The 24,434-nt window shown below is 43.0% G+C and overlaps 1 long non-coding RNA gene across 1 annotated transcript in view; it reads right to left on the reverse strand.

Moving 5' to 3' along the window:
- Window positions 1-8,365: 8,365 nt before the first annotated feature.
- Window positions 8,366-24,434, reverse strand: part of LOC142496484 (uncharacterized) — a 51,201-nt gene continuing 35,132 nt past the window's right edge. The window contains exon 3 of the long non-coding RNA XR_012802008.1: window positions 8,366-9,243. This is a non-coding gene — a long non-coding RNA (uncharacterized LOC142496484). The remainder of the gene's footprint in view (window positions 9,244-24,434) is intronic.

Here is a 24,434-nt window from a genome sequence, read left to right on the forward strand (position 1 = left end):
GAGAAGAGATGGGTCCCCCAGCCAAAACTCCCGCTCCAAGTGGGACAGTGTATTTGCATCAACTGACGGTCTTTGGTGATGTATCACAGACTACGTTCTATGACAGACCATGCTCTATTTCTGGACTGATCTTTTTTGTGCAATCTTTGACACACGGCTAAAGGATTCTCTGGACTATTTAGCTAGCTATTTTTTGTACTATTAGCCTTTATCTTCAGCTTTTAGTATTTTCAGTATACTGTGTTTCCTGTGTGTGTGCAGCTGTATGCAATTCTATGTAGTACCATGCCCTTGTGCTTACCATACTTCTGGTTGCTACACTCCTGATCTTAAGGGAGGTTACCTTATATTATTCTAACTGTTTGCATATTTGGTCACTTATTTGTGCTCAATTCTGGTCAAATTAACCTATATGGTATGTCCAGTGGTCACCTGGTTGTCCCCATGCTGATTAGAGGAGTTTGTTTGGAGTCGCCCTCCGTTTTAATCGTACTCCCCTGTTTTTATATAATCTAATAAATTGTTTATTCTTTTTTGGTACACCTCTGTGCTCCTATTTTGGATATCTTTTCTTGTTGTCTTATATATATACTAGCTGATATACCCGGCACTGCCCGGGATTTAATGTTGTGGCTCCCCCCCTCTCTCTCTCTCCCTTCTACTGTCTCCCCCCTCTCTTTCACCCCCGTTCACAGCAATACGCCCCCCCCCTTCAAAGCTCCGTTAACCCCCCTGTTCACAGCTCTGGTCCCCCCCCCCCAGTTCACATCTCGGATCCCCCCCCCTGTTGAGGGGGGAAGTGTGTGAGTCAGGACTTTGACTGAGTGGGTGACTTTGACTGAGTGGGTGACTTTGACTGAGTGGGTGACTTTGACTGAGTGGGTGACTTTGAGTGGGTGGGTGAGTGAGTGGGTGGGTGGGTGACTGAGTGGTGGGTGACTGACTGGGTGACTGACTGGGTGGGAGACTTACCTTGACCGGGTGGGTGGTGGTTCCTGTCGGCAGACGGTTCCCCTCCTGGCCCTGATATCTCCGTGGCATCTGCCAGGGGCAGGAGTTGGGGTCGGGAAGTTGGCGGGGGGGGCAAGAGTGGCAGGCTGGGGCGGGAGGGCCGCGCCACGCTTCCCCTCTGTTCCTCTTTGGGAGTGAGGGGGGAGGAGCGTGGAGTTGGCTGGTTTAGGAGGGCCGCGCGTCCCCTCCATTCCTTGTTGGGAGCGAGGGGGGAGGAGCCTGGAGTTGGCGGCTGGTTTAGGAGGGCCGCGCCGTGCTTCCCATCTATTCCTCGTTGGGAGCGAGGGTGGAGGAGCCTGAAGTTGGCGGCTGGGGCAGGAGGGCCGCGCCGCGCTTCCCCTCCGTCCCAGAGCTGGTTGGGAGCGAGGGGGGAGGAGCCTGAAGTTGGCGGCTGGGGCAGGAGGGCTACGCTGTGCTTCCCCTCCGTCCGGGAGCCGGTGCAGGGCGGCGCACGTGAGGGTGAGTGTGATGGGTGGGGGGAGCCGGCGGGGAGGTGAGCTGGGTGAAGAAGAGAGAGAGAGAGAAGAGAGAGAGTGTGTGTGTGTCAGTTGGGTGAGGCCGAGGGGGAAGAGAGTGGCAGTTGAGTGACGTCATAGAGCCACCAATCTGATTGGCCAGAGGCTGAGGACCAATCAGATTCACAGCATATAGCACCAACCATACAAATTTCAAATTTATATATTAATATATATATATATATATATATATATATATATATATATATATATATATATATATATATATATATATGTGTGTGTGTGTGTGTGTGTGTATGTGTGTATATACTGTATAGGTGTGTGTGTGTGTGTGTGTGTGTGTGTGTGTGTGTGTGTGTGTGTGTGTGTGTGTGTGTGTGTGTGTGTGTGTGTGTATATATACAGTGGTCGACAAATCACCAAAAAATCTACTCGCCGAACACAAAAATCTACTCGCCACCTAGTACCAAACTTGTGCTGCTTGGGCCAATAGGAGCTCGCCACGATGTTAAATCCACTCACCCGGGGCGTGCAAATGTATAGGTTTGTCGAACACTGTATATATATATATATATATATATATATATATATATATATATATATATATATATATATATATATATATACACATACATACATACATGCATGCATACATACATACATGCATACCTACTGTGTGTTTTTTCATTGGACTGCAAGTGTGTACTGTATGTGAAGTTTAACTATTAAATTAAGCATTTGTTACCAACAATAACCACATATGAAGTTGTTACAGTGGTTTATAACTTCTATATTTCCACATATTGTTATTACATTTGTTCTGTAACACTCTCCCTCATGTCTCCTTAAGCTGTATAGTCAGTTTTGTTGACAAATATACGTATACGATCTGTAGGTAGCATTAATGATCAGAATACACAATATTTGTAGCTAGTATTTGTACATACTTGTGACCTCCATCCTTTTATGTGCTATCCCCTTTACATACACTGTATGGAATATAAAGTTACTGTATTGTTTAAGTAACAGATGTATGAAACACACTTAGGGAACGTTTTGACATACATTACTGAACTTGTTTGTCCATTGAAAATTGGGTTCACATGTACTCCCTTTTACTATATGTATGAAAGGACATAGTTTGCAGACATAATTTAGAAGTGTAAAATAAATATATATTTTCTAATCAAACTAGATGTGTATGTTTTACCCAATAAGAACCACAAACCAAATAACTGAAACAATTTTTTTCATTGATTTTCTTGCAGCAACCTTTGCGAGCTAGTGAATGGGCGTGTGATTCTTGGGGTGTCTTGGGGACATCTTCGAGCTCTGACACGAATATAGGCAATTATTGGCCTTACTATTGCAGTTTCTGGTGCAGTGGGCCCTGGTATTGTTCCTGGAGGTACAGGAACTCAATCAAAGAAAAACGGAGCATGGCAGCAAAAGGATGAGGGGGCTACAATGTAAAGACTAAATAAAATCCATTTATTATAAAGGTGACCACATGGTACAAGCGAGATAGGTACTCTAACGCGTTTCACACTTATTGCAGCGCTTCGTCAGACGCTGTAAAGAAAAGCCTATCACCTCACTATGATGACACTCTATGGGTAGGGGGAAAATGGTCATAACTAAAGTGTTTACATAAAGCGATAACATTAATAATGGTGTGTACATATGCGATAATAAAAATATGACAAGTTCAATCTCTATATCTAATCATTAGTTAAAAACAATAATAACAATAGAATTTACTTATGGAACAAAACCCATTATCTGGATGCAAGCTCATCTATATATATATATATATATATATATATATATATATATATATATATATATATATATATATATAGCTAATGGCAATACTAATGGCAATTCTATAACCATATTGTATGCTAGCAGCATAGTCAAACATAAGGTACATCATAATGTATATTAAGTACATAACAATTACACTCAGTAGCTATGTAATGCTATATACAGTTCCTAGTCATATATCAACACATACACTGAGTTATTAATTCTTAACAACACAGTGGATAGTCTGATCCTATGCTGATGCTATACAGATATGATAAATGTAGCTGAAGATAACAAATTTATAAAGAGTAGCATATTTTCCTCATGAGGAATAGTAAGTATACAATACTATATATCAGGGACAAATAGTGCATATAAGTATACATAATAGAAATAATCTAACTATGCAGCGATATATCAGGTAAAAGCCTACTTTATAGTTAGATAATATATATTCTGGACCCAGGGTCATGTCTAGGGTATGAATGAACCCAGATACAGTAGCTTCAACTCAGCCCCTTGTTCCATGACAATATATCTCACTGGAGTAACAATCATCACATGTTATAAAGATCCCTTAATATATGTACAATCTTCTATATATCCATACAGGAGACCTGAAAGAAAAACAGATTGTCTGTTCTGTATGTATGGATGAATGTATGGCAGCACAGCCTAATAATCTTACAAGAACTAAATGAGTAAATACTTTAGTTCTCAGTCTGTATTCATACCCCCGGGTGTTAGTGACCCGAGGGTATAAATCCAGTAAATTTCTCTACGATTAAGGACTGCTTCTCTATTGCCACCACTGGTGAGTGTCTGAATGTGTTCCAAAGCACTAAAGGTGAAGGTGCTTATGGAACCAGAGGGCAGATAGAGAAGTGTCTGGATACAGGATACCTGTTGTCCTTATTTCTAATGGATTTGAGGTGTTCTGTGATTCTATGTTTTAATGGTCTGATAGTTCTGCCGATATAAAGGCTGCCACATGCACATCTCAATATAAATAGCATAGTTTGTGTTGCAGGTCATAAAGGTTTGTAGTTTATGGACATGATTTGTAAATTTACATTTAATAGATCTAAGCAGGGTGGCATATTTGCAATTGCCACACTTATAGAAGTTTTTTGGTATATTCGTACATAAATGAGTCCCTACAGATGACTGAAAAGATTGGGGGAGAGATGAGAGTTGATGGTTTTGGCTTTTTTGAAAACAAATTTAGGATTAGAATTAACATATCTCCCCAAGTCTTTATCCAGTCTCAACACCTTCCAATGATTTTCCACAATTGCCCTTATCTGAATCGCTTGTTTGCTGTAAGCAGTAATGAACAGTGGAATGTCATCGTTAGAGGTTTTATGGTTATAATTTTTACCTCTTTGACCCTGTCTATCTGTTTTGTACACTTTTTCCTAACAAATCTGACCTATTCGCCTCTAGAGCTTTCGCAAAGGCTAAATTAATGCTCGGTCATTGTAACCTCTATCTCTAAATCTCTTATTCAGTACCTCAGATTGTTTCAGGAACGTCTCATCACTGGAGCACATCCGTCGCAATCTGAGGTATTGACCTGTCGGGATACCCCACAGTAGTGACTTTGGATGGCTACTGTTAGCCCGTAGCAGGGAATTGGGTTTTCGGAAATGTCTGTCTGTATAGTGAGGTTCACATCAATATACAAATTTAGGTCTAAATAACTAATATGATTAGTGTGATAAAGAGATGTACATTTTAGGTTATAAGAATTCTGATTCAAGTAGTCAAAGAAAAGTAATAATGTTTCAGTGTCTCCCTGCCAAATTAGGAGTAAGTCGTCGATGTAGCGGCGATAAAATATTATGTGTTTACGAAAAAGGATTGGTGTCACCGAAGATGTGAATAGATTCCCAGTAACCCATGAAGAGGTTAGAGCATAGGATGGTGCAAAGGACGTGCCCATAGCAGTGCCTTGTTTCTGTAAATAAAAATGTGTATCGAATAAAAAGTAATTGTGTTGTAATAAAAATATAATGGAATCTAATATGAAAGTGCTTTGTGAAGTGTGAAGATTGTACATATTAAGAAAGGAAATAATGGCTTGAATGCCTAATTAAAGTGACCCATGTGTACGTGCAAGACCAGGAAATATCTTTAATAAGGGGTAACAATTGTGAAGAGTCTCTTAAGTAGGAAGGGAGAGCTTTAACCAGAGGTTGTAAATAAAAATCCACGAACCTAGATACACCATCTCCCAAAGATCCAATGCTCGAAATGATAGGCCTGCCAGGAGGGCAGACCAGAGACTTGTGGGTCTTTGGGAGATGGTGAAAAATAGGCACAATGGGATGAGAATTATATAGAAACAGTGACTCTTTTTCAGATAACACCCGCAATTCCCTGCCCAGTGTAATGGGAGAGGGGATTTTGCCCGGGATTAAAGGGGTTACACCCCATTTGGCCACCCCCTACTCTCACCTGGGAAGCAAGGGGTTAACTGGACTGTGGGCCAGTAATGTGTTTTTACATTGCTTCAGCATCCTAATGTATATTCCCCTGTAAAAATGTATTATTTCTGTTCCAGTATTTGCACCAACAAACACACTGGGATTAATGCGGGAGGGAAAGGGTTAAGGTTAACTTAGTGTTTATAGCTCTTTGTTCCATGTTCCCACCTTTTCAGGCACCATTTTGCAGAGTCCCATAGGTCGCCATTGGGGCTCCATGTATTTCAATGGCAGAAGTAGCGGTTTTGGACCTGTTTCCAACGACGACCAGCAGGTGGAGCGGAGAGGAGGAGCGGCGGTTTCCCATTGTAAGTCAATGGGGCCATTGACTTCAATGGGGATTCCTCGACGTCGGCCTCCAGGAACAGATTGGCAGCCATCCAAATCGCAGACCGCAAAAGCGGATACAATGTCTTTGAAAAGAGCTTTATCACTTGGGTCAAGTTCAATGACAATTGGCGTGGGAATCTTAGGTTCTAGGGCACCTGGGAATAAAATTCTTGTTGCCCCTAGCCCCTAGGAACCCTCACACACGACCCCCACCGGGTCCAGGAATGAGGGACCCCCGTAAAGGGTCGAGCGGAGAAAGAGGGTCGTGTCATTGACTTTAGTGGTGGAGCGGAGGTCCCATTGAATCCAATGGCGGCGTGCGCCCATGCATTGTCTATGGCGGCGCCGGCCATTGATTCCAGTGGGGAAAAGCCGCGTGGCGTGAAAACGGCTAAGTCCGAAATGGTGAAAAGTGTAGTCCATATCTCCGGTTCTGGAAGGACCAGAGGGCTGGGACTTGGGTGGCATGTGGCAAATGTAAAGATTTGTGGGTTTTTCCATAGACTTCAATGGCGGCGTCTTCCCCATTGAAAGTCTATGGCGGGGAACCCCATTGACTTCAATGGCGGAGCCCCGCCATTCAACGCTATGGCGGCGGTACCCGTTGATTTCAATGGGGAAAGAGTGAAAAGCAGAGATTCATTTTTAAAGGAAAGAATCCTGTATTTCAAAAATGTTTTAACCTGCATTTGTGTATCTCTGGTTTTGGGGGTTGTAGCAGGCTGAGATTTGGCCACAATGGAGATACAGTTCCGGTAACAAAAGCTGGCAAATATCAGCCCACTGGACCCAACAGAACCACTTATATTAATATGTGAAGATATTAAACTGTGAATGGTATTTTGGGTCTTATATGAGAACGCAGAGCCCATCTGCTATGCTAATAGGTCAGGGGGGCAGGCAGATGGTTTATCATAAGCCCTCTGATCAAAGGTTAACCACCCTGATTTTATACACTAGGGCCAAGAACAAAGGGGCTGAGTGGTTTGTAAGTGTCATAGTTCACACTTGCAGTGGAGGAAGATTCTACTTCAAATGACTCCACTAGCCAGCTAGGCGCCTTAAGGTTAAGGTACTGCACCGACACACTTTATTCGAGCAAATACCCGGTATGTACCTGGCAGATACCTGGAATGCGCCGCTCCTCACCTCTGACAAGCCCCGTTGCATTTGCCTTCCCAGCCTGGGTTCATGCCTGGCTGATGGGCGGCTGATCTGTTAAATGATAATGATTAGGATTTAATAGGCTGCAATGCTTCGCGTGTCTACCAGATGGCATAAATTCATGAATTGTAATGCAGTATATATATATGTACTGTGCAGTATTGCAGCCAACGGGAATAAAATGTTTCAATCCCTGCCGGAAAATAACTCAATGCACTCGGGCAGAAAACAGTCACAAACCTCAATACACCCGGGTATACCCGAATTCGTGGGACTAGCCGAGCTCGAATAAAGTGTGTCGCCAGTGTATAGGGCTGAAAATTGTATTTAAACAGGGCTCAGTCTATGCCCAGTGTCTTTTGTGTCATTCTGAGATTGCTGTATGAACTGCTAATCAAGATTCGTGATTATTTCATCATTCCAATTCTAAGTAAGTGCATATTTTGTCTGTTATTTGTATATCTCGTGTGTTCACCTTTTTCAAGGAATAAATTATAGTTTATCATATCTAGTCGTGTTCAGTTTAACCCAGGTATTTTTGGTGTATATTATATCTTGTCATAAGTTACCGTGACACCCAGTTCCACCAATCTGTGGAGCTCCAAGAGGTACATATTTGTAGGATCATTATACAGCCTACAGTAAGATTGGGAATCACTTAGTTGTTTTATGGCCTCATTATACACTGGCGACACACTTTATTCGAGCTCGGCTAGTCCCACGAATTCGGGTATACCCGGGTGTATTGAGGTTTGTGACTGTTTTCTGCCCGAGTGCATTGAGGTATTTTCAAGGCAGGGATTGAAGCATTTTATTCCCGTTGGCTGCAATACTGCACAGTATATATATATATACTGCATTACTATTCATAAATGTATGCCATCTGGTAGACATGCGAAGCATTGCAGCCTATTAAATCCTAATCATTATCATTTAACAGATAAGCCGCCCTTCAGCCAGGCATGAACCCAGGCTGGGAAGGCAAACGCAACGGGGCTTGTCAGAGGTGAGGAGCGGCGCATTCCAGGTATCTGCCAGGTACATACTGGGTATTTGCTCGAATAAAGTGTGTCGGTGCAGTAGTAGTCATTTTTGTGCATAACGACAATAGCGCCACCTTTATCAGCGTTTTCTTATTCCTGGAGGTAGGTGTACCAAGGGTGCACTGAGGCCTGGTATTATCCTGGAGCTTGTTGTACCAAGGGTGCACTGAGGCCTGGTATCATTCCTGGAGGTCGGTGTACCAAAGGTGCAGCAGATACGTTTCCACTTGCCTTCATAGGTTGTGTTTTAATCATCTTTTTCCAGGTAGACGAAATAGGGCACAAGTATTGTCTCACGAGTTGTTGCTTATGTGCTACAAATCTTTTCCTTTTTGCAGGTAACTGTGCAAAGGCTGGTGGCAGAGATGATTGAATTACTGGTGGCATAGATGATTCAATGAATGGTGGCAGAGACGATTCAATTACTGTTGGCGGAGATGATTCAATTACTGGTGGCGTAGACTGTACAATACAGTAGATGGATCCGGAGATAATATTCCTAAACCAAATGAATGTAGAGATGAGGAGGCAGGAGAGTGTACTGCAGACGCAAGTGCTGAGGCACAAAGATTGTTTTGTTTGATTAAGCTTCCAGCTATACAGTAGATTGCATAGAGCTATTATGTATTTTAAATTCTGAACTAGTCATTATCAAAATGTCTTTCATATTGCGTATTTCCGCAACCATTTGTTCATGAACCCCCAGCAATTTTTGATGACGGGATAATTGGAATTCCAATAAACGCTCTTTTGATAGCTCGATCGATGCCAAATGCTCCTGGTGGGTACGAGCTGGTTGGGCACGATCACGATGGTCACGAGCAGGTTGGGCATGTCTTAATCCTGGACTATCCTGATCCGTAAGCAAGGATAAAGACGGTGAATCAGACAATCCAGATATTATTCCTGGAGATGGGATATCTGTTGTAAATAAATAAGGACAACATTAATAGACTGGCACAGAAAAACTACCAGTCACATAGTTCCGTCGTTACAATGTTTGCTGATGTAATTCTCACTAACAACTTCAATGATGACCTCAGACTCCTAAAAAATGAAATGTCTGCTGGACTATTGTGCATGACTAATTTGAGGCCATTGACACAGTACCTATTGAGTCTGCCATGCAGCAGACCAACATCATTACTTGGGAGACACACAAATATTCCATGATTTGATGCCTCAACAACACAATTTATAGGTGATTGCAACATCAGATGTATAATTGTTGTGGAGATAACAACTCTGTCGATGTCAGTCACACCTGCAACTGTCCCATGGTCATATGAATCTGTACTTGTGGCACAGAAGGTGCCACACAATATTCTTAGAAATTGATGGCCTCACCTTCAGTTAATGGGGATGACACCTGGGATAAAGGGGCTGCCATCTGTGTTCCGACCTGTGATGCAGGGGCCACTATGTAGAGTGGAGAAGATGGTTGTTAATAAGAGCAAGTATGTTAACATAACATTACCTGTAATATGAGTTAATAAGACTATATAATTAATTCCACTCTTTGTATATGTGAGAGTTTAACTGTGATCAGCAGCAGCTGTCTGCTACATATCAAGAATGTTTTTAGTTTAAATCCATGACCTACTTACAAACACAATGGTAATACTACTACATACTGTGTGAATGCAGATATGTATGAAGGGATGTGTAATAGAGTTTATGTAGACTCACATAATGAATTGCATGTAACAACTAGTATTCTGATTGCATCGACTATTAACTCATGACATCCTAACAGAATACTAATTATTGACCAGTAATGATAGTGTATTTTTCATAATGATTTTGCCAAATATCAAGTGAAAACGTTTACTCATTTAAAAGTACTGACCTGGGAAAAACGGGTAGTCGTACACGCCAATATCCCTATCCCCAGCCAATCCTTCAACCATGAGGGGCTCGAATCTTGCACTCAGCTGCTCCTTCAACGGAGTCAGCTTTAGATTGGGAGCAGGAGGTCCTCCACCAGTGCCTCAAGCATGTAAATATTTGCTTTGCAATTTAGCCTTCAATTTTCTTTTAATATCATAAAATCTTTTCCTGCAGTTGTCATGAGTTCTGACCTAATTTCCACAGACCGACACAGCCACTCTAATCTCTTCCCACAATTCCTTTTTGACCTTGTATGTTGTCTTGCCTTTAGATATACAACAAAACAACTTTGTTCATGTACATATCTTATAATAAAACAAAATGTAGAACAAATGTGTGAACATGTGTAACATTTATTTGACATGCTGTTTGCCAGTGAGTATCTGTAGCACATCAAGATTATCAACATTTTGACGCATTGTCACGGTAACTTATGACAAGATATAACAAACGCCAAATATCTGGGTTGAACTGAACGAGGCATAGATATAATAAAATATATTTATTCCTTAAAAAGGTGAACACAGCAATATAGTACAATTAACAGGCAAGAAGGTAACACTTACTTAGGGTTGGGGAATGGAGAAGTATCAGCTAGCAATTCTCCAGCAATTAGGTGACATTCAAGATGAAATCAGAAGAACAAGAACTGTAGGGTTGACACAGTTTATATACCTTTGTAACCCTATTCTTAACATTGAATACAGACTATTGGTGAACAATTATCGGTATCCAATCCCTAACGTGGAAACACAGTTTAACCCATGCCCCCCCAGCTAGTTAGCCCATGCATACTGGGACTCTGAGGGTCTTATTTCTGTAGCCCCATAATTAAATCAGGGGTGATGACCAGTCTACCAGATGAAGTATCTGGCAGGATCTTCATTGTTTGTAGGTGTAGATATAACACTTACAAACCACTCCAGTTTGATGCTTTCCGCCCTCAGGTAAACAGTTAGAGTGGCAGAGTCTTTTGATCAGTACTTGGTTCCTAGACTTTGGGTCGCCCCCCTGACCATTTGCATTCCTTTGTGTGTAGGACTCTGCGCGGGTTTTTATCCCCGCCTTGGAATACAATATTAAAGTTTAAACACAGACATATTAAAATATCCGGTTCCGTTAGGTCCAGCAGGTCCAAACTTTCCAGATCTTAATGCCGGAACTGGACATCATATGATCCAAGTTTCAGCCTGCTGCGACCTTCAGAACCGGAGATACACAAATACCACTTAAACCGTTTCATACTTTAACACAAAATTCTCCACTGTAAAATAAATCACAGTTTGTCACTAAATCCCCATTGTGGTGCAGACACTGACATTATAGTGAAACATGGGGAATAGGGGAACATACAGTTTCCTGACATGACAAGGTGTAAGCCACATTCCTGGACCGCAGTCCAGTTAACCCCTTGCCTCCCTGGTGAGGTCAGGGGGGGTCATATGGGGTGCAACCCCTTTAATACCGGGCCAACCCCCCTCTCCCTCTACACGCATACTTAGCAAATTATGTATATCAGGACATATAATATTTACATACAATTGTACAATTCCTCTAATTGTAATCTGGTTGCCAACACTCAATGATAGCATGTATATTGTGGCAGGACGGCCTCACGGCGGGGTCAGTAAGACGCTTGACACGATGGGAAACTTTAAACACTAGTGGTTTATTAGCCACAACCAAAATAAGTACGGGTGCACTGTCCCTTTAAGAAACTACTTTCTTGCAAATTAAAGCCTAGTCCGTTAGGGACACTAACTCACTTCTTGAGCCCTTACTAACAGGACAGCCAGCTAATCTGGTCATGCCCAAAACATGCTACACAAACGATAACCAATAAGCATAATAAGAATAAAGTCTTATCTGTTTCAGCTCCAAACAGCAAACAGGAACACGGTTCCAGGGAGCAGGCTATGTCCTGCCTCGCAGCAATATGTATATTTATCCTGGGTTGGGGTCCCAGCTGGTCCCAGCAGCCTAGCTCCTCGCAGGACTGGGGACCAGAGCAACAGCAACGGCTTCCCAGCCGGGAGAGTTCTCTCCACCTGTGGAAAAACAAGCTCACCTTGTGTGAGCAACTTCCTGCTTTTTAAAGCACTTGTTTCACTGATAGTTCAGCCCCTGTTTAATTAGGCTGCAGGTGTGCTTCTTTCTGTCTGAGGAGATTAACACTCCGAGAACTGGCTGCAGCGTCTCTCCATTCACTATTCCAGCCTACTGAGTTTGTGACTCTGTCACATATCCCTCTCCCCAGCGAAACATTGTCATGTGGAGCAGCCCGTGCACCATTCCCGTGCACCAGCATCTTCGTCGAAAATGTCTGACGTCGGCCCTTCCCTCCCCCTTTTTTTTTCTTGCCTTCCAATTTAGGCATTTTCTTTTTGGGGTAATTACCAGGCTACCTGTGTCTGAAGACTGGTACCTCCCTATCTCTTTGTCTTGTGCCAGTTTCAGTTTAAGGTTGATGCTCCGCTTTTGTTGTGTCTCTTCTTGACAAGGTTCCTGAGCATCCTGCTGTCTATTAGCTTTCTCTCCCAGGACTCTACGCCACGCTGTGACCTTGATCTGCAAATCCTGAAGATGCATTGTTGTCCTTGTCCTCTTGTGCTCAGAGTCTCCCTTATCCTGTAGAAGAGCATTGACCTCGGTCAGCTCATTGCATACACCCCCCAGTGACTGTTTGGCCTTCTCTTTTGGACCTTTCTTTCTCAGTGTACCTTCAGTGTTGGGTTCCACACCATTTATCTTCAGTACTTCAACTTGGTCGGGATTCCTTTTAACCCGAAGTACACCCCATGGCACCTCTCTTTTACGGTCAGCAGACTCATAGGCTTGGGCCTTTCTGTCTTGACTCTTTAACTTACTCTGTTGGGAGATTTGCTGGACCATCTGTGCGGTCTTTCTCCCCTTATGATCACGGGCACACTTCCGTCTCATTCGTGGCTGTCTCTTCACAGTGGCTGCCCTCATAGCAAGGAATCCACTTTGTGTCCCCTGGGCACTGTAGTTTGATTGGATTCTTACTGTGCTAGTGCATCGCAATTTGGCCTTCGCATTCCGTGCCTTGTGGAAAGTAGACTGTAGTTCTGCAACAGTATCACGGTCATGCTTCCTGGAGTGCCTCCCTTGTTTTATCTCTACCGCCACCTTTTCCTTGGACTGCTTCAGTAACCCAAACGTCTGTCTTGGGGTTGCAAGCTTTTCCTCCAGCTTCATCTGAGAAACCTCCTGCTGGTCAGCCGTAGAGTCCAACGCAGCGTCCCGCTCAGTCTTCAGAACCTCAAGCTCCTTGACCAGGTCACACTTTTGTTTCTCCGCCATCTTCCGGCCAGCACACTCAGACTCCAGGTCCTTCCTCAGGTCTTGAAGCAGTCCTTCTGCCTTTCTTCTTTCACTCAGTGCGGCTGCTAGTTCATCTTCGTTAGAATTGAGTCGCGATTCCACGTCTCCTAGCAGACTCAGAGCAAGGCTTAAATCTGTCTCTCTTTCTTTATTCTGGACCTGCAGCTGCTGGTGCTCCTCCCGGACCTTGTCTAGCTCCATCTGTAGCCGGGCCCCCTCATTGGTCGTGTAGTCCAGCCGCTTGTGGATATCAGCCATCTCGGTTTCATGGTGCAACATCAGGCAAGCCACCTGTCGGACGGTCACCTTCTCCCGCTCGGCGAGCTGTATCTTGCGCTCAGCAACCTGCGTTTGCAGCTCTTCAATCTGATGCTGCCAGTCCCCTCTCAGGGCCTTCACCTCTTCCCGGTGCTTACTCTGGGTTTGTATCAAAGCCTCCTCCATCTTTTTGAGCTCTGCAGTTCTTGTCGCCAGTATCGCTGTTGCTTCTGTCTTCCAGGCTTCTTTCTCCTTGGCATACTGACTCATGGAGATGGAGTTGCCTCTCTGCTTCTCCAGCTCTTGCTCCAGTCTTTGGACCTTCTCATGTTCCCTCTCACACAGAGTCACCTGGCTTCTAAGCTCCGCCTCCAGCGATGCTCTTGTGGCGCTCAACGTGATCTTCAGCTGCTCCATGGCGAGGCATTCTTTTTCCAGCATTTTCTCTGCATTCTGCAGAGCAGCCTGTACTTCATTTTTTTCTTGCGCCAATTGCGTCTTCACTTTCTGCGCTTGGTGAAGCTTCTCAGTCCCATCACTGACCAGACCAGTCAGGTTAAAAACCTCTTCCTTCAGGTTTATATTCTCCATTTTCACAGTCTCTATATCCCTTAGGACCGTTTCATTGGCTTTCTTCAAAGTACCCAGCTCTGCCCCTAGCGATGCTCTTGTGACGTACAGCGTGGCCCTCAGTTCCTCATGCGGTTCTGTGGGGACATACTGGGTACTCAGCCGTTCCTGTAGCCCTCGCTGCTTCTCCTTGGCTGCTTGCAGACTTGCATGTAGCTCTTGCAGCTGGCTCTGCCATAAGTGCATTGCCTGTGTGTGCTGCTGCAGGGAGACACGTTGCATCCTCTCTGTATTCTGCAGTGCTTCCTGCACCTCTAGCTTTTCCTGGATCAATTGCTTCTCCACTTTTCCTGCTTGGTGGAGCTTCTTATCACCTTTACTGATTTGATCAGTCAAGTCTGAATTTTTCTGCGTCAGACTTACATTCTCCTTCCTTACAGTCTCTAAATCCCTCAGGGCATTCTCATGGGTTTCCTTCAACATACCCAGCTCTGTGTTTAGACTGTGGCCCTCCTGGCGTGAGAGCTCCAGCTCTGTTTTGAGCGTGCTATCTTCTTGGTGAGAAACTTCTAAGTCTTTGATGAAGTTTTGCACATCTCTCTGGGACATCTCATAGCATAGTCTCCAGTCAGGACTTGTTCTCTCTGATTCCATGTTAGCAATTGCGGTGTTGGCCTTATCCAAACTTGTCGTCAGCTCCTCCAACTCACTCCGTAAGAGATGCTCTGTTTTCTTTAAAGCCGCATACTCTTGTATAACTGGGAGTATACACCTCTGTACCTCGGCATTAGCTTCTCGCTCCCTATTCAATTGTTCCTGCAAGACATCATAATCACGCTTTGCAGTTTGGAGTGCAGAAATTAAGGCCTCTTTTCCCTGGATCAAGGATTTAGCTTCCCTTTGCTCCTCCTTTTCCTTTGCCACCGTTCCTGTGACAATTCTGCCGGTCACTCCGGTCTGCAGCACATCTCGGCGCCTTTCTGACAGCGCAGGTTCAAGTGGCTTGGTCACTTCCCCTGTGATTTGAAGAACAGTTTTCTTTTTCTTCTTTCTTTTTACTTTATTAGCTCCAGAGATATCAGTGGTACTGGGCACACGCTCACTGGTATCAGCTTCCACATCTTGCTTGCACTCATAGGGCGTTGCCTGCTTTTGCAGCTGTTTGTCTTTGAAAATTTTGGGGCACACATCTTCCATGTGACCTACTTTATGACAGGCCCAGCATACTAAATTCATCTGTGGGTACAGCTCTCCTCCAGGGGCCACATATGAGTCGTCATCATCATCATCATCGTATGGCCTGAAGGGACACTGTTTTGTATGGTTATGTACATTGCAAAACTGACACATGACGGCGGCCATTTTAAAACCCCGGATTTTTTTTTTGTTTTCTTCACACCCGACGAGGCAGACTTTGCACAACACACGTAACTTGTATGAGCTTTACAATCTTTGAACCTTCTGGGTTCTTCTTAGGGCAACATCTTTGCCAAAATTCATTTTCACTTTCTTTTTTACCAGACAGGGCAAACTTTGCTCACAGCACTTGCTAGCTGCAAATTCACTCACTTCAGCAAAAGGCATTAGCTTTACACAGCAATCCTTTCGTACCCGACGGGGCAAAATTTACACTCAGCGCTTGCTAGCTGTAACTTCCATGCTTCAGAAAAAAATCATTTTTTTTTTCCGCTTGAGTTCAGTGTCTCAACACATCTTCATCTACTGACCCCCAGAGGCGTAACATCCCACTTCTGACACCACCTGTGGCAGGACGGCCTCGCGGCGGGGTCAGTAAGACGCTTGACACGATGGGAAACTTTAAACACTAGTGGTTTATTAGCCACAACCAAAATAAGTACGGGTGCACTGTCCCTTTAAGAAACTACTTTCTTGCAAATTAAAGCCTAGTCCCGTTAGGGACACTAACTCACTTCTTGAGCCCTTACTAACAGGACAGCCAGCTAATCTGGTCATGCCCAAAACATGCTACACAAACGATAACCAATAAGCATAATAAGAATAAAGTCTTATCTGTTTCAGCTCCAAACAGCAAACAGGAACACGGTTCCGGGGAGCAGGCCATGTCCAGCCTCGCAGCAATATGTATCTTTATCCTGGGTTGGGGTCCCAGCTGGTCCCAGCAGCCTAGCTCCTCGCAGGACTGGGGACCAGAGCAACAGCAACGGCTTCCCAGCCGGGAGAGTTCTCTCCACCTTCCTGTGGAAAAACAAGCTCACCTTGTGTGAGCAACTTCCTGCTTTTTAAAGCACTTGTTTCACTGATAGTTCAGCCCCTGTTTAATTAGGCTGCAGGTGTGCTTCTTTCTGTCTGAGGAGATTAACACTCTGTGAACTGGCTGCAGCGTCTCTCCATTCACTATTCCAGCCTACTGAGTTAGTGACTCTGTCACAATATATATAAACAAGGACATTTATATATAAATGTTAGTTCAATGTGAATGCAGAAATGTTAGCTAATAGATGGCAATCATTATTGGGACACTAATTGGTAATGATTTTCTTACCTACTAAGTGCCCATACAGCCAGTCATAACGCTCCAATATAGCAGTCACAAGGACTCTGTTCTCCTCATGGATGAAACGCATATTTCTTGTAGTTTCTATACGCTTCCTACGTGGATGGCCAGCTGCAACCACTGAGCTCTGCTGCTGCTGACTTGACTCCCCTGCTTCTAATGGAAAAGACTGTAGGAGCATTGCACTCTCCCCACCTCCACTCACCCCACCAGTCACACCACCATCACTCCCCTGACTCCCACATGCTCTCCCATGCCTACTCACATGAACACCACTCATCCCACCCTCACTCCCCTTACTCCCACACTTACTCACACATACACCACTCACCTCAGCACCACCACTCACTACACCAGTCACCCCACCATCACTCCCGACTCCCACTCCTCCCGTCCATACCTCAAACACTCACAAATAACAGAGAAATAAAATAAATGACACACTAACAAAAAACTTTCAAACTCACAAGACAATAAAATAGTAAAGCAAACAAAACAACAGAAGACAAACCTATCAAAAGCCACAACAATTCTAGCAATTCCAAATCCTCCAAACTCCTAGCTCTGTCTGTCTCTTACTCACTCCCAACAACACAGAGAAAGATTACAATAAATAGACCATTTAAATAGACCTCTCGACAAATTGGTTGTCTAGCGAGATTAGCGCACAATGGGAAAAAAACTTCTTTTTTTTTATCACAACGCGCCATTTCCTTGTTTTCAGAGAGACGATCATCACTCCACCGGTTACTCACCATTTTTACAAATTTTGCTATCACAGGTATTCGGGGCTTTGTGCATACCGTGATAGCAACATTGTAAAAAAATAGCAATTTAAACAAGACGGTGATTTTTTTTATCGGCACTTAGCCCCATAGTGATTGATAATGCTGCACCATAGATCAGATGAGCTGCATGACATTAGCTCTGTGTCCTATACATAGATTGAACACTGATAACATATATCATATAGGAGACTCTATGATCAAAAACTGCAGCTTTCTGCCTTTACTTTTTCCCGCAGCATCACGTTTTTGTTTTGAATTGTTTACTGGATTGGTATAATTGATGCTGCAAGTTATTAGACAACGTGCTCAGTATGTATAGTGGGATAACACAGAAATTGTCTAAACTACAATATAAATGCTGTTTCTTTAAACAGCGCAGCTCTAACATCACTGCATAGGTTTACCATATACTCATGATCAAAGTTATCCTACAAGCAACATTAGTGGCAGTATGTATGTATAACAGCGGTATACTTAGCTACAATGTAGCATCTGGAGGTCTAGAGGCAGAGAGCTCTTCGCACAGCAGCAGACTGGATCTGCATGCACCACGTGTGTGACGTCACCGTGCCCTACGCGTCACTACGCCCTATGCGTTTCTCTCCAGGCAGAGCTTCGTCAGCGAAGCCTTGGAGTGCACCACTGAATGTACTTTCTTGTGATGTTTCACTGACCTTACGACAGTTATTCATTTATATGACACTCCATTTATACAAGTTTCTTTTAATGTTAGCATTTTCGTTCTGCAGAAGAAGCTATGCCACGTTTGCAGGTATTAGTACCAGTTTACGGTTGATCAGATGGGGAGTGATGGAAGTGTGTAGTCATAGTCAACATGGATTCAAATCACAACATTAAAAATGTTAAAATAACTTACAATTATTGAAGATGGTGCCCTCGCTGGGAATCTTTAAACTACAGATAGAAAGCAGCTACTATACATATTTCTCAATGCGATAGTTAATGTTTTTTTGATGTTATTGTCAAAGACCATATAAAAGAGACATTAATAAAAGTAAAAGCAGCTTAATCTCTTTCAGCTGGAGTACTATTATTAAACACCTTCCCATGCATGGTGAAATGGAAATCTACTGTAGTTTATCAATAATGGATTTCCCTTCTTCATGACCTTGCTTTTGACTAGATGGCTTACCTATAGCATGCAAATCTTTGCCAGCAAAGTCATTTCTATTTCCTGGCTGTACGTTATCTCCACAACTCTTTTCACAAGTCATTTAATCAAGGGTGTCAGGCTAGCATAATTGATGACTAGGAAGAATGTGTTTGAGGCATGCCCATTAGTTATAAAAATTATCTTCTTGCAGCTATATTATATCTAAGAATCTTGTTATTTACATCGCTGACATTTGAAATATATTGTTAGTGAGGAAGATTTAACCCTTTGGATGTCTCATGACATAGCCACCATATCATGGAGTCTGGCACTTCAGGGACCCCATGTCATAGTGACTGTGCCATAGGCTTTCTGTTAATTTTCTGGGGGCGGTCGTGTGCCAGCTGAAGAACAGAAGAGGCCTCGTTCTCTTCTGTGCCACTCATCAGTGATGATGTGAAAGCCTGGTTTTGTACACTTTTTTGTAACTCTTGTGTGGCACAGTATCAAAAGCCTTTGCAAAATCTAAGTACTGTAGATCACATCAACTACATTGCATAGGTCCAAAGTCCTACTTAGCTCCTGTGGGTACATTAGCATGTCTCAGACAGGTCTGCAGCCCTGTCTTTCCCCATTCTCTCTTAGCATACACTGCTTCCACTGCAGTGAGGGATTCTGAGTAATGACATGCAAATGAGCACTCGCAGTATATCACTTTTTACATGTCAATTTTAACATGGCTCATGTTAAAATGGACAAGTAATTAGTGACACACTATGAGTGCTCATTTGCATGTCATTACCCAGAATCCTTGGCTGCAGTGGAAGCATTGTATGCTAAGAAATAATGTGTAAAAGCAGAGTTGCATGTCTGAGACATGTGAATATGCTCACAGGAGCTAAGTAGGAATTTGGACCTAGGCAATGTAGTTGATGTGATCTACTTAGATTTTGCAAAGGCTTTATTTGCTGTATGCTGTGTGGTGGAGGGTTTTTGTCAATTTTATTTTTACCCACCATAACTGGTTTAATCTCTGGCTATACTTACCTCTGCAACGAGACTAATAAGGTTAGTATGGAATGATCAGTCCCTCATAAGTCCATGAAGATTTACTATTTCTTCAAAAATCTTCAAGTACTGTAGCTTCCCCACTATTGATGTCGGTCAGGCTCCCTTTAATATATGCACCACATCTGCTTTATGCCAACATTATGGCACTGAGCCTGTAGAAATGGAGTCTTTGACTATTAAATATAAAACAGTCTGGCTACAGCTGAACTTAGCTCCTTATGAACCCGTGAGTGCATGCCATCGGGGCCAGGTGCTTTATTTACCTTTATTTTAATTGAGCAGCTTTAGAACTTCTCCGTGTGTTAACCAAATGTTGAGATTGTGGCTTCCTCTTGATGTAATATTTTTGCAGTGAGTTCCTCCTTGGTATAGTCAGAGGCAAATCATTTGTTCAATACGTCTGCTTTGCCTTATCCCCAATAATTTGCCTGCCTGCCTGCCTCCCACTATATTCTCTTTTCCAATCTTGTTGTTATGAATGTACTTTTTGGTCCATTTTTCTCTGCTCATTAGAATTATTGTAAAATGATCCCTTGTGCCTTTTTGCTTTCTTGTGGTGAATTTTAAGTACAGGAAATGTATATTTCATTGCAGGGTTTTTTACTTCGCAATCGGCATTCCATTATTTTCACTATGATTTGACTTTCCATTGCAATCCTTCTTTAATTGTACATTTTTGCTAATTATAATTAGGGATTTCAGTTTCCGGTGTTTATTTTAAAGATTTCTTAAACAATTTTCAACAGTGTTTTCATTTACCAAGAATAAGTTGCAAACAACGGTGTTTATAATTTGTGTTTACATTTTTTTTTTAAAACAAAACATCAATTGTTATTGGCATAGATATCAGCCAATATGGCATCATACACAGATACTGTTACTTACAGTATGTAACCCCTCTTAAATGCCTAACACGAGCTGTTGAGGTGGGGGCCTAAGTTCTCTTTCTCTATGGGATATGTCACATGTGGCTTTAAGTCAGACAACTACAGTAGGTTTTATGGTATAATAGTATTTATAAAGAAAATAGCAATGGACACCATGTTACATTATGATCACTATATACATTTGCATAACAATGGTATCATAACACTCCCCATTAAACGCTGCTCGAGTGTATGGGAATGTCTGATGCTGAAGCCACTCAATCTTGGGTATCAAGGCCTGTGACTTGGTGCCAGCACAATGTTAGAGCTCTTATTAACTGTGGATTTAACCATGTCAGGTCTGTTATTTGTCAGTCAGTCAGTCTTTCTGTCTCTCTCTGTCTCCTAGAGAGCTCCTTCCTTTGCCCCGCCTCTCCCGAGTCCAATCTCATTGGCTGAGGCTCTGTCCATTACAAGTCACATCCTCTGTACCAGAAGTGGCTTCCTACTGCAGCACAGCAAGCTGGGGTTGTTGTTTTCTATTTCAGCCAAGGGGCAGTGTATGTGTGTCAGCTGCCAGCACTTACAAAGGGGTTACATTGACATGCATTTTTTTAATATCAAGTAGTGTATGGTCTTATTGTTTTTTATCATGCAATGTTAGCATGTTGTGCAGCAAATCTAAAAGCAGCAATACAGGATTTTTTTTTTAATTACAGGACTATGTTCTTTTCAGCTCCGGGGACCCCCTGCTTCCAGAGATACTTACCTCTGTAGGAATTGCCGGTATCTCTGCAGCCAGGGAACTGTGTGCCTAACGAAATGGTGGCTTAAATGTCCCGTGTCAACGGGCCAGTAGGAAGCTGTGACATTATCCATTCCAGCTTCCTATTAGCCTGCATGAGCTAGACCAGGGGTGCACAAAGTGGGAGGCGTGAGATTTTCTGGGGGGGGCGCGGCAGTTACACAGGCCCTGCACTTCCCCAAAGGCATTTAAAATAAATGCCGGGGATTGCGAGAGGCCTCTGTAACTTTTAACTGACCTGGAGTTCCAGCGACGTGTCTACATGGCAACCGGCATCATATGGCACCGCGGGGTCACCCCTGACTTAGACATTTAATTTCCAGAGATACCAAAACCCCCCATGGAGGTAAGTATCTCTGGAAGCAGGGGGTCCCCAGAGCTGAAATGAACCCTGTCCTTCAATCCTGTAATGAAAAAAATAAAATGAAACCCGAATTACTGCTTTAACATGAACTAAATATCCTAGGTATAGCAGAACATAAGCACAGACATTGCCAGGACTTTACATACTGTCATAACCCTGAAAGAGCCGTATCAGCAGTTGCTGAAATCCTAAATGAGTCACACATTTTTGCTTATTAAGAAAAAATGCCTTGTTTGTTTAACCTTAAGTTTAAAAAGGATTGCTCTGTTAAAGGAGCAATGCATACAGTACTTTCATATAACTGCAGGGATAAGAAATTGCTCAGTGAACAATCAATTTAGACCAAATCATCCTCATATACAGGTAGGTTGCCAGGTGGCTTCTCCAAACATACTGGACACTGATGAAAAGTGCAATGTGTTCAAGACACACACACACACACACACACACACACACACACACACACACACACACACACACACACTCTTGAGGCACACACTTGAGACACACACCTCTCTGTTCCCCGCTCCACGTTGTTTCCTCCTCTCCATGGCTGTACCCCCAGGCTCCTGACTCCTCCTGATTGACTGCATTACCCAGTAGCAGCCAATCAGGATGGAGGAAGCTGCCCAGCCCCCTAGCAACAGCCCTGTTCAATCCAGAGCGGTAATACTGGACACATACATGTGCATTATTACATCAAATTTTATACTGGATAGAGTGTCCAAATACAGGACGGTCTGATCCAATACTGGACACCTGACAACCCTATATACAGGGTGTAAATAGTAATCTTAGAACATTTACAGCAGCTAAACTTTTTTTTTATCCCCTGCTTACTCAGTAAAACTAAAGGTGACCTGTGATACAAAACATGCACTGAACAGTGATAACATGAAAAGATAACAGTGTGCTAATATTCATGTCATTTTGTCATTTCCCAGAATCCCTTGCTGTAGTGGAAGCACTGTATGCTAAGAGATAATGGTCAAAAGCAGGGTTGCAAACCTGTCTGAGACATGTGAATGTGCTCACAAGTGATATTTTCAATACAAGATAAGAAAATAGCATTTCAATAAAATGTCATATCAAGAGGTAAGGCAAACCATACATAACCATAGTATACATACCAGTAGCGCAACCAGGGGGTGGGTGCAAGGGTGCATTTGCACCCCCAAGAATTGCTATCGCACTTACAGAGGCCCCGTACTCCTTCCCCCCTGCAATGAAACTGATTGCCGTGTGAGACAGCGGGGCCTCTGCAAGAGAGCAGCCCTTCTCCATCCGCATCGAGGCGTCAGGTGACGCAGCGATCTCACGTCGTGACGCGTTGCCATGTGCTGTCGCTGCATCACGTGATGGTGCATTGTCATGGCAACGCATCGTCACGTGAAGTCGCTACATTATGACGTCGCGACTGCACCCCCCAATCAGATTTTCTGATTGATACATACTTTCATAACCTTGAAAGAATCAAAGCAAGAAAAGACCAAAAAGTTTAATATTGCTTTTCTCACTCATTCTGAATGTGCCACTAATTCTTCCATATTAAGAAAGAATGCAGTGTTCAATAGACCTTAAAAGTGTACTTAAAAGTGTACTTAAAAGTGCTGCTGAGTTAAATGAGCAGTGCAATCTTTCATATCAATATATAACTGTGCTATGAAAAATGGGTTACTTATTTTCGGTAAATGAAATCTGTCATCATATGGTGTACGCATCATAAGATTTAAATAACAGCTGAGTCTAGTTAACAGATTTGTTGTAGTACACCATGCTATACTTTTTGAGCGATTCCTATTTGAGCTCTCTCTTTACTTGCTGTAAATATTTAATTCCTGAGAAGGCTCATTCCACGTTAGAGCTGGACACTAGAAGACCAAGTATATTCAAAGCACATTGTGCCAAATCAACCAACAGTTTCATTTTCCATTCCAATAACAATGAACTGTATTGCTTTCTGGTTTTGGTTCTGCCAAGTACTGATGAAAATTCTTTTCCAGACCATCAGCGCTTGAAAAAAACAAAACATAATTCTTATCATCCTGACTAAACTCTCCTCTCAAATGCCCTGATGGGAGAAGGGATGTTACACTGAAGCTTTGCCTGCCATTTGTTATTCATGGAATCATAAAATAATCTGAATCTATCCTCCTGTAACTGCCGTTTCTCAGATGGTCAACACTCTAGCAAAGCACACGGGGCAGGACCAAAATCACCTAAAGTGTTACACACTTTACTTTCCAATAGGTGCTTTGCTTGGACCCCTACCATGGTAAATACTTGATGCACGTGTGTGTTTTCAGATTCAAGAGTTTATATCACATTAATAACTGGGATCATATTTTCTGTATGGAATTTCAGAGACCGTACATGGTGTTTCTCTTATCTTCACTTTTAATATGCACTTAAAGGCCCTCATGTTTTTCCCAAAAGCATCATCACGTAGTAAAAAAAACAGTGACTGGTTTCCACATGGCTAGCAAAGCACTAGCTGCCTCTAAA

The sequence above is a fragment of the Ascaphus truei genome, chromosome 6 (genome assembly GCF_040206685.1).
Source record: "Ascaphus truei isolate aAscTru1 chromosome 6, aAscTru1.hap1, whole genome shotgun sequence".
NCBI lineage: Eukaryota > Metazoa > Chordata > Amphibia > Anura > Ascaphidae > Ascaphus > Ascaphus truei.